Below are 6,951 nucleotides of genomic sequence, written 5' to 3' on the forward strand. Positions count from 1 at the left end.
GAGAGAGAGAGAATTTATGTGTACCTTTTATTTGCTGTAGAGATCTCTTTACATAGGACTTACATGAGGTCTATAATCTTTTATTTGCTGTAGAGATCTCTTTACATAGGACTTACATGAGGTCTATAATGCTGAGGGCAATTTAGTTCAATTGACACCTTTTGATATTTCTAATGAGAGTTCAAATTTCCTCCTGACCAACAATAGAAAAGAGAAGTAGGCCCCTAACTAAATCCCCATTAGTAGTCTTCCACCAATTTAGCATATCCCCTATTGGGTCAATTTAACTTGGTAGGGATTCCATCAAATTCATTGTTTTCTTGCTAGCCAAAGTTTTTTTTTTTTTTGAGAAAGAGTTTTAACCTATGGTGTCCGCTCCTGATGATAGATTTTTATCATCAGACTAAGACGCCAATTGGTTTTTGGTGTAGGCAGAGATTGAATCTCAATTCTCTTATTCAACCATCAGAGACTTTACCAATTGAGCTAACCATCGGATCTCTTACCTGAGATCTCTTATTCAATCTATAACATCTGCTCCTTGCAAGTCCAATGTGATTAATCTTATCTATATCAATTTTAATTTTTCAAAAGTGTTAAAATATATAAAGTAAATTACAATTATAGCCCCTAACATTTAAGTTGTGCATCAAATGTTGAATTTTTTGTTTCACCAAATATAGTTGCATCTCATAATAATGTCAACCAACCAAATCGATGCATAATTATGTGGAGAAAAGCCAAATTTATCAGCTTCCGATTTACTTTAATTTCGATGAAAATGGATTATATGTATACTTTCTCAAAGTTATTATCCTTGAATGGCCGTGGGTTTTAATTAGCTCAACTGGTAAAGTCTCTGATGGTTGTATAAGATATCTGGGATTCAATCCCCACCTACACCGAAAACTGATTGGTGTCTTGGTCTGATAATAAAGAGCTATCATTAGGAGTAGACGCTATAGGTTGAAACTCTCTAAAATAAAATAAATAAATAAAAAAAATCCTTGAATGGCCAAATAGCCAAACAAATTTACAATGAATTTTTTATTCGTATATAATGACACATAAATCTACTGATGTCATTCATCATAGTTCTACTATATCAACTGTAGGAAATTTGAAAGATTTAAGAATTACGATTGTCACAAAAGTATCAATTTATTTCTGAAAAATATAAATCAATTATAATCTTAGTCAACCAATTTATCAGGTTTTCAAAAGTTTAGTAATTTTGCTAAATATTTTAATGATTATCATCGTATTCTTTTAAAATATTTAATCCTCAAAACCTTTTTAATAATTAATCTGTTACAATAAGCTACATATTAACTTGTGAGCGCCTTTCTTTAGACTTTCAAATCTATGTTCAACCTCTTAACAATGGTATATATTATGGCGAGTTTAGATAGGTTGAATTTCTGCACAAGCATATTTTAAATTATGTTTTTTGTTAACACGTGTTAAAAAGGAATAAGTTAAAGGTGTATTTAATAATTGAGTTTTTATACATTATTTGAAAAAGGAAATCAAATAACACACAAATATTAAGAAAAAACACACAATCACAATGAATTATAGATGCAATCCAATAAATTATTGAAAAAAAAAATTAGAACATTTATGTGACAAAAAAATATTTTAATTGCTAAAATAATATTATATCAAATTTATTAATTTGTAACAAACACAGTATTGACCAACCACATATATGACTGGTAACATGGCTTGTCCATTCCATGTATACGTGATAAAATGAGAAAAGGAATATGGCTACAAAGGGAAATATGTGTAATAATGAGAATATCATAAAAATTGTTTAATAACCCAAGCTTAACATCAATAGTATTAATACAATTTACACACAGGTTATATACTAGTTAGAGTAATGTTAAAGACAGTTTTTTTTTAAATTTGCTTATTATGATTGAAACAACATCATTTTTATCCAAGTTCATCACTAATAGTACCACTTATATATTTTATATATTATCCATTCATCACAACAAACAATCCCAATAATTACAATAACAACAATACAACAGGTATACCAAATTTTAGTACTCAAAGAGCTTCTTTCTTTGGATCAAAGATGTGTTGATACGTACCTTGACGGAGATTGAAGGAATTAGTGAAGCTTCAATTAAGATAATTAGAGAGCTTATTAGCCCTAAGGCTACAAAAATTTCTTTCACGTCGATATTTTACATGATTTCCCCATCTCCAACCAATATGAGATTCACATCGAGAGTGTAATTTTTTTTTTTTTTTTTAAATCCAAATATCTTTGTGGATAAAGAAAAAATTATTAGAGTATTTGATTTACGTATAATTTTGAGTACCCATGTAATTAAAAAAAACAAAAACATACAAACAAACAAAAATTGACAATAGATGTAATTTGTGTACCTTATCCATGAAAATTGATTTTGTGTACCCATATAATTAAGAAAAAAGAAATTGACCGTAGGTGTAATTTGTGTTTAATTTTTTTGTAATGAATTTTTTTTTTTTTTAATTTTTCTTGACACACAAGATTAATTTTGTCTTAAACTTTTTTTTTTCTCTCCTCCAATGGATGTGGAAGTTTGAATTTTATTAGTTAGTAAATTTAAGAGTTTTTTTTTTTTTTTTTTTTTTTTTTTTTTTTTTTTTTTTTTTTTTTTTTTCAATAAAAGGGCATTATATGCCAAGTGCCTTATAAACCAATATGTACTTTCTATTATTTTCAATGCTATGGTCCACAGTGAAAAATAACCAATGCCAAGGTAAAAAATAATCATCATGAAGTGAACGTTGGTTTCTAGAGCACTTTTTATGGCATCTGTTCCAATGATCGTGGTCCACGGTAAAAACCAATGAGCACTTTCTATGGCATTTGCTCTAATGCTCACTCCTTGTCGCGGTCCATGGTAAAAAATAACCAATGTCATGCAAATGCCATAGAATACTAGAAAGGGCATCATTGGTTTTTATTTTTTATTTTTTATTTTTTTAACCATGGATCACGGTACGAACCAATTAATGCCAAGTACTGCACGATAGAATTTTATTTATTCTATGGCCTCTACTCCAACATTAACTCCATGATAATTATTTTTTATCAATAGTCCAAGCCACGAGTTGGGTTGTAAGTGAATGGAATTTGAACTTCAAATTTTTTGATCGATGACAAAGTATTTTACTAATTAAACTAATTAGATTCCGTAAGTCAAACTAATTTTTAACAGTTTTAAATTAGTTTTTTTTTTTTTTTTTTGAGATGTACATTTTTTAAGATAGGATTTGTCAAAACTCCTGCATACTGTCCTACATATGGGTTGACTGTTATTTTCGTTAAAATGTTGGACGGTATGAAACTCTCTAAAAGGTAAATAATAAATAAAGAAATAAAAAGTGGAGGTTTTGTTATTTACCATAATTAAAATAAAGATCATAATACATTTCACATGCTAAAAAGTAAAATCTCTTATGAGCTATGGGTTCCACTTTGTGTCCGTTAAATGGTTGTCAAAATCTTGATCTGAATCCTACGATCCTGCGATTTTACGATTTCATCTGCCTAAAACGATCCGGATCTTTTAAGGATTTTAGCAATCATTCAGGATCGTACGATTCTGACAATTCCAAACAATCATAGTTTCTTATAATCTTCTTTAACTTGATAGAAGGCTCAGTTGGACCCAAATAAAAAATAACATCACAATAGACCAAGTTTTGCTATTTTAATGTAGAGAGATAAAGTGTTAGTTGAACCAAACAAAAAATAACATTCCAATAAAGTGTCACGTTTTGAGATTTTTGGTCTCTTTAAATGATACTTACAAATGGATGTAATAATGTATGATAATTACATCAAATGAATGCAAATTTTTGGTTTTTTATGAATGTATAATTTATGTGATTATATAACATACCAATTTATTTATTTATTTTTTCTCAAATAATATAGAATCTGACGATTCACAATCCGATCCTACAATTCACAATTCCACCTATCTCCCATGATCTTATGTAGGATCCCGACTTTGATAACCTTGGTCCGTTATGTCTTATTTTTAATATTTTGTTTCATACTTGTTCTTTTTTTTTTTAATTATTAAAATACTTATTCTAATTTAAGATTTAAAAAATTTTTTTTTTTTTGAAAGAGAGTTTCAACTTACAAAATATTTTATTTAACAATCAGAAACTTTACTAATTAAATTAATTGAAACCAACTATTTTTTTTTTTTTTTTTTTTTTTTTTTTATAGAAGAACCCACTAATTTAGGACGTAAATATGTAGCCTTATAAATTAAATTTATATTTGAACTTTTAGTCAATCACTCGTTCTTGTTTGATGGCGGTGAGTAATCTGGCATGTGAATGTGGGAAAACAATAAATAACCCAAGTTTCAATTTCACAATATAAGTGAAAAAAACTGAGAGCATGTCCAGAGAAAACTCATCTTCCCCGGACCTACATCATGCCCCTGATGATCCTGAAAATATTTACCTACGCGACAACTCACGCAAAAAGACCTATGCAGAAGTGATTCAAGATGCTAATATGCAGGAGGCACGATATGAAGTGGACGAAGAAGACAATAACAAGCACCTTAACCAGGAAGGGACCGTGGAGCAGCAGGTACAAACTGAAGACAACCAACCCGGAAATGAAGAGGATAACGCTCGTTTTCCACGGTCCCGCTAGCTGGCTCTTCAGTTCTGGAGTGAGTTGGATTTCCCAAGTATGGTCTACAAAGGCGGGCGAAGATTAATTGACCATAATTTAATAAGCAAGAGGGTCCCATAAACCAATCCACTAGTGTAAGAATAGTCTGAATAGAGAGTGGATATCTTCATTTAAGACCCCACTAAATTCAGAATAGAGAGTCAAAATAATGTTTGATACCTTCATTTAATTTAAGACCCCACTAATTCAGCTCAAAAAAAAAAAAAAAAAAAAAAAAACACTGAGCATTAAAAAACCTTAGAGGAATACGGGTACCCATCACCATCAGTCAAAGAAGGGCTTGCCAAAAGAATAAAGAATGTAAACAAGAAATATTAGAAATTTAAAACAAATTTTCTTTAATATTATAAGAAATTTAGAAGGAGAAGAAATACAAATTGCGTTATATTTATGCTGTAAATTGAATTTTTCAGACCTTTTTCAAATTCATTAAATTGCATTAATTAAGCTCATTGAATTGTTGCGACCATGTTCACTTTCATTTTGACCAAATTTTCACTTTCTTTTGTGTATCTAAAACGTGTCCAGAGTAATCGTTAGATTTTATGATAATGGGTCAAACATAATGTTCTTTTTCTTCTCTTGGAATATGAACACGAAAGAAATAATTCTACCATAGCCACTGATAACAAGTCATAGGCTCGCCAAAAACTTTGTCATTTAAATGGCATATTTTTTAAGTGTTTTCAATAAAAATGTTTTGGATTTGAATATAATATATTGGGTTTGAGAATTGAGATATAAAATTTAATATAGTTGTTAAATATTAGCATGGAGATGTGTTGTAATACCATGTTATGTAGTCTGTATATTAATGTTATGTATGCTAGAGTAGATGCGGAAGGGGAAGCATAGCAGAGGAACACCGAGAACACGAGAGTTACGTGGTTCAGCCTTGACGGCCTACATCCACGGAGGAATCCCTTAAGGGCTACATCTTTATTATATGAGAGTGTAGTACAATAACTTCCTGTGTTACAATGAACCCTAACATGAGTATATATAGGCGACTAAACCCTAGACTACTAGTACAAGCAGGAATGGGTTTGGGCCTATTACATTGGGATAATATGTCTAATATATATCTCTAACAATAGTATAAATAATTTTAAAAAGTAGCCTTTCACCTTTTTATGATCATTATAACTTTTTATTCTATTACCGTGTTTACTTTTATATCTTACAGTTAAATGGTAATTACATAAAACCAGATTTAAATCCCAAATTTTCTTTTTCCAATTATCAAATTATTGAAAAAACAAGAATCAAGTCGTTTATTTCTTGGTATTGGCTTATACTACATGTCGAAATATATGTCTCACTCTAATTCTCGACAACATGTGGTTTAAGTAGTTAACTTAGTCGTTTTCTTTTCAACTATAAATAACAAAGCCTCACTGCATGTAATTATGAAACAGTTAATGAAATTCACTTTTGCCCAGCAATAGTTTATCTCTTTCTACTTTTCGTTACAAAACTTTTCACCCAGATCGTAATTTTTTTTTTCTTTGTTTCTTGATGTGTTGCTTCTCGTGTTGTGACATTTTTATTGCATATTGGAGCTGGGAATGTTAAGAAGATGGAACTAAACTTATTTTAGCAAATTGGCACAGTTTGCTGACAACTGATCTTGTGTACCCATGTGAGGTTGGAAGAGAATCCGAGTTTCATAAGCTCCTTAGAGAAAGCAAGAATGAAATCTAGTGATTATGATTATTATTGTATTGTCTTTGGAACTTACGTTTTGTATGCTTATGAGTTATGATACGATCAGCGTAGTATATGCTTGCTTACTATATCCAGCAACGCATTCAACCTTGAGATTCACAGGATAAGATATGCACCATGCTAGAGCCAAACATAAAATTGCGTTCCTATATGCATGCGTTAACATGCCAGAAATCCATACAACCTCGAGATTCACAGATAATTAATTAATTGTAAGCAACCCATACCTTCAAAAGGGGCGGAACTACAGGGGGGGGACCAAGGGGGCCCGGCCCCCCCCGGCCCAAAGAATAAAAAGGAAAAATATAATTGGGCCCCACTAGCCCCAAAATTTTTTTTTTTTTTTTTTAATGGTTACATTTATTTATTTATTTCTAGCCTCACACTTTAAAAAACTTAGACCATTTTCCCTTTTAATTAGCATAGTCCAACTAGCAATTACTCAACTCAAAAACTTAACAAAAATTTTTTTTTTTTTACAAAAA

This window comes from Quercus lobata, chromosome 5, assembly GCF_001633185.2.
Source record: "Quercus lobata isolate SW786 chromosome 5, ValleyOak3.0 Primary Assembly, whole genome shotgun sequence".
NCBI classification, from domain to species: domain Eukaryota; kingdom Viridiplantae; phylum Streptophyta; class Magnoliopsida; order Fagales; family Fagaceae; genus Quercus; species Quercus lobata.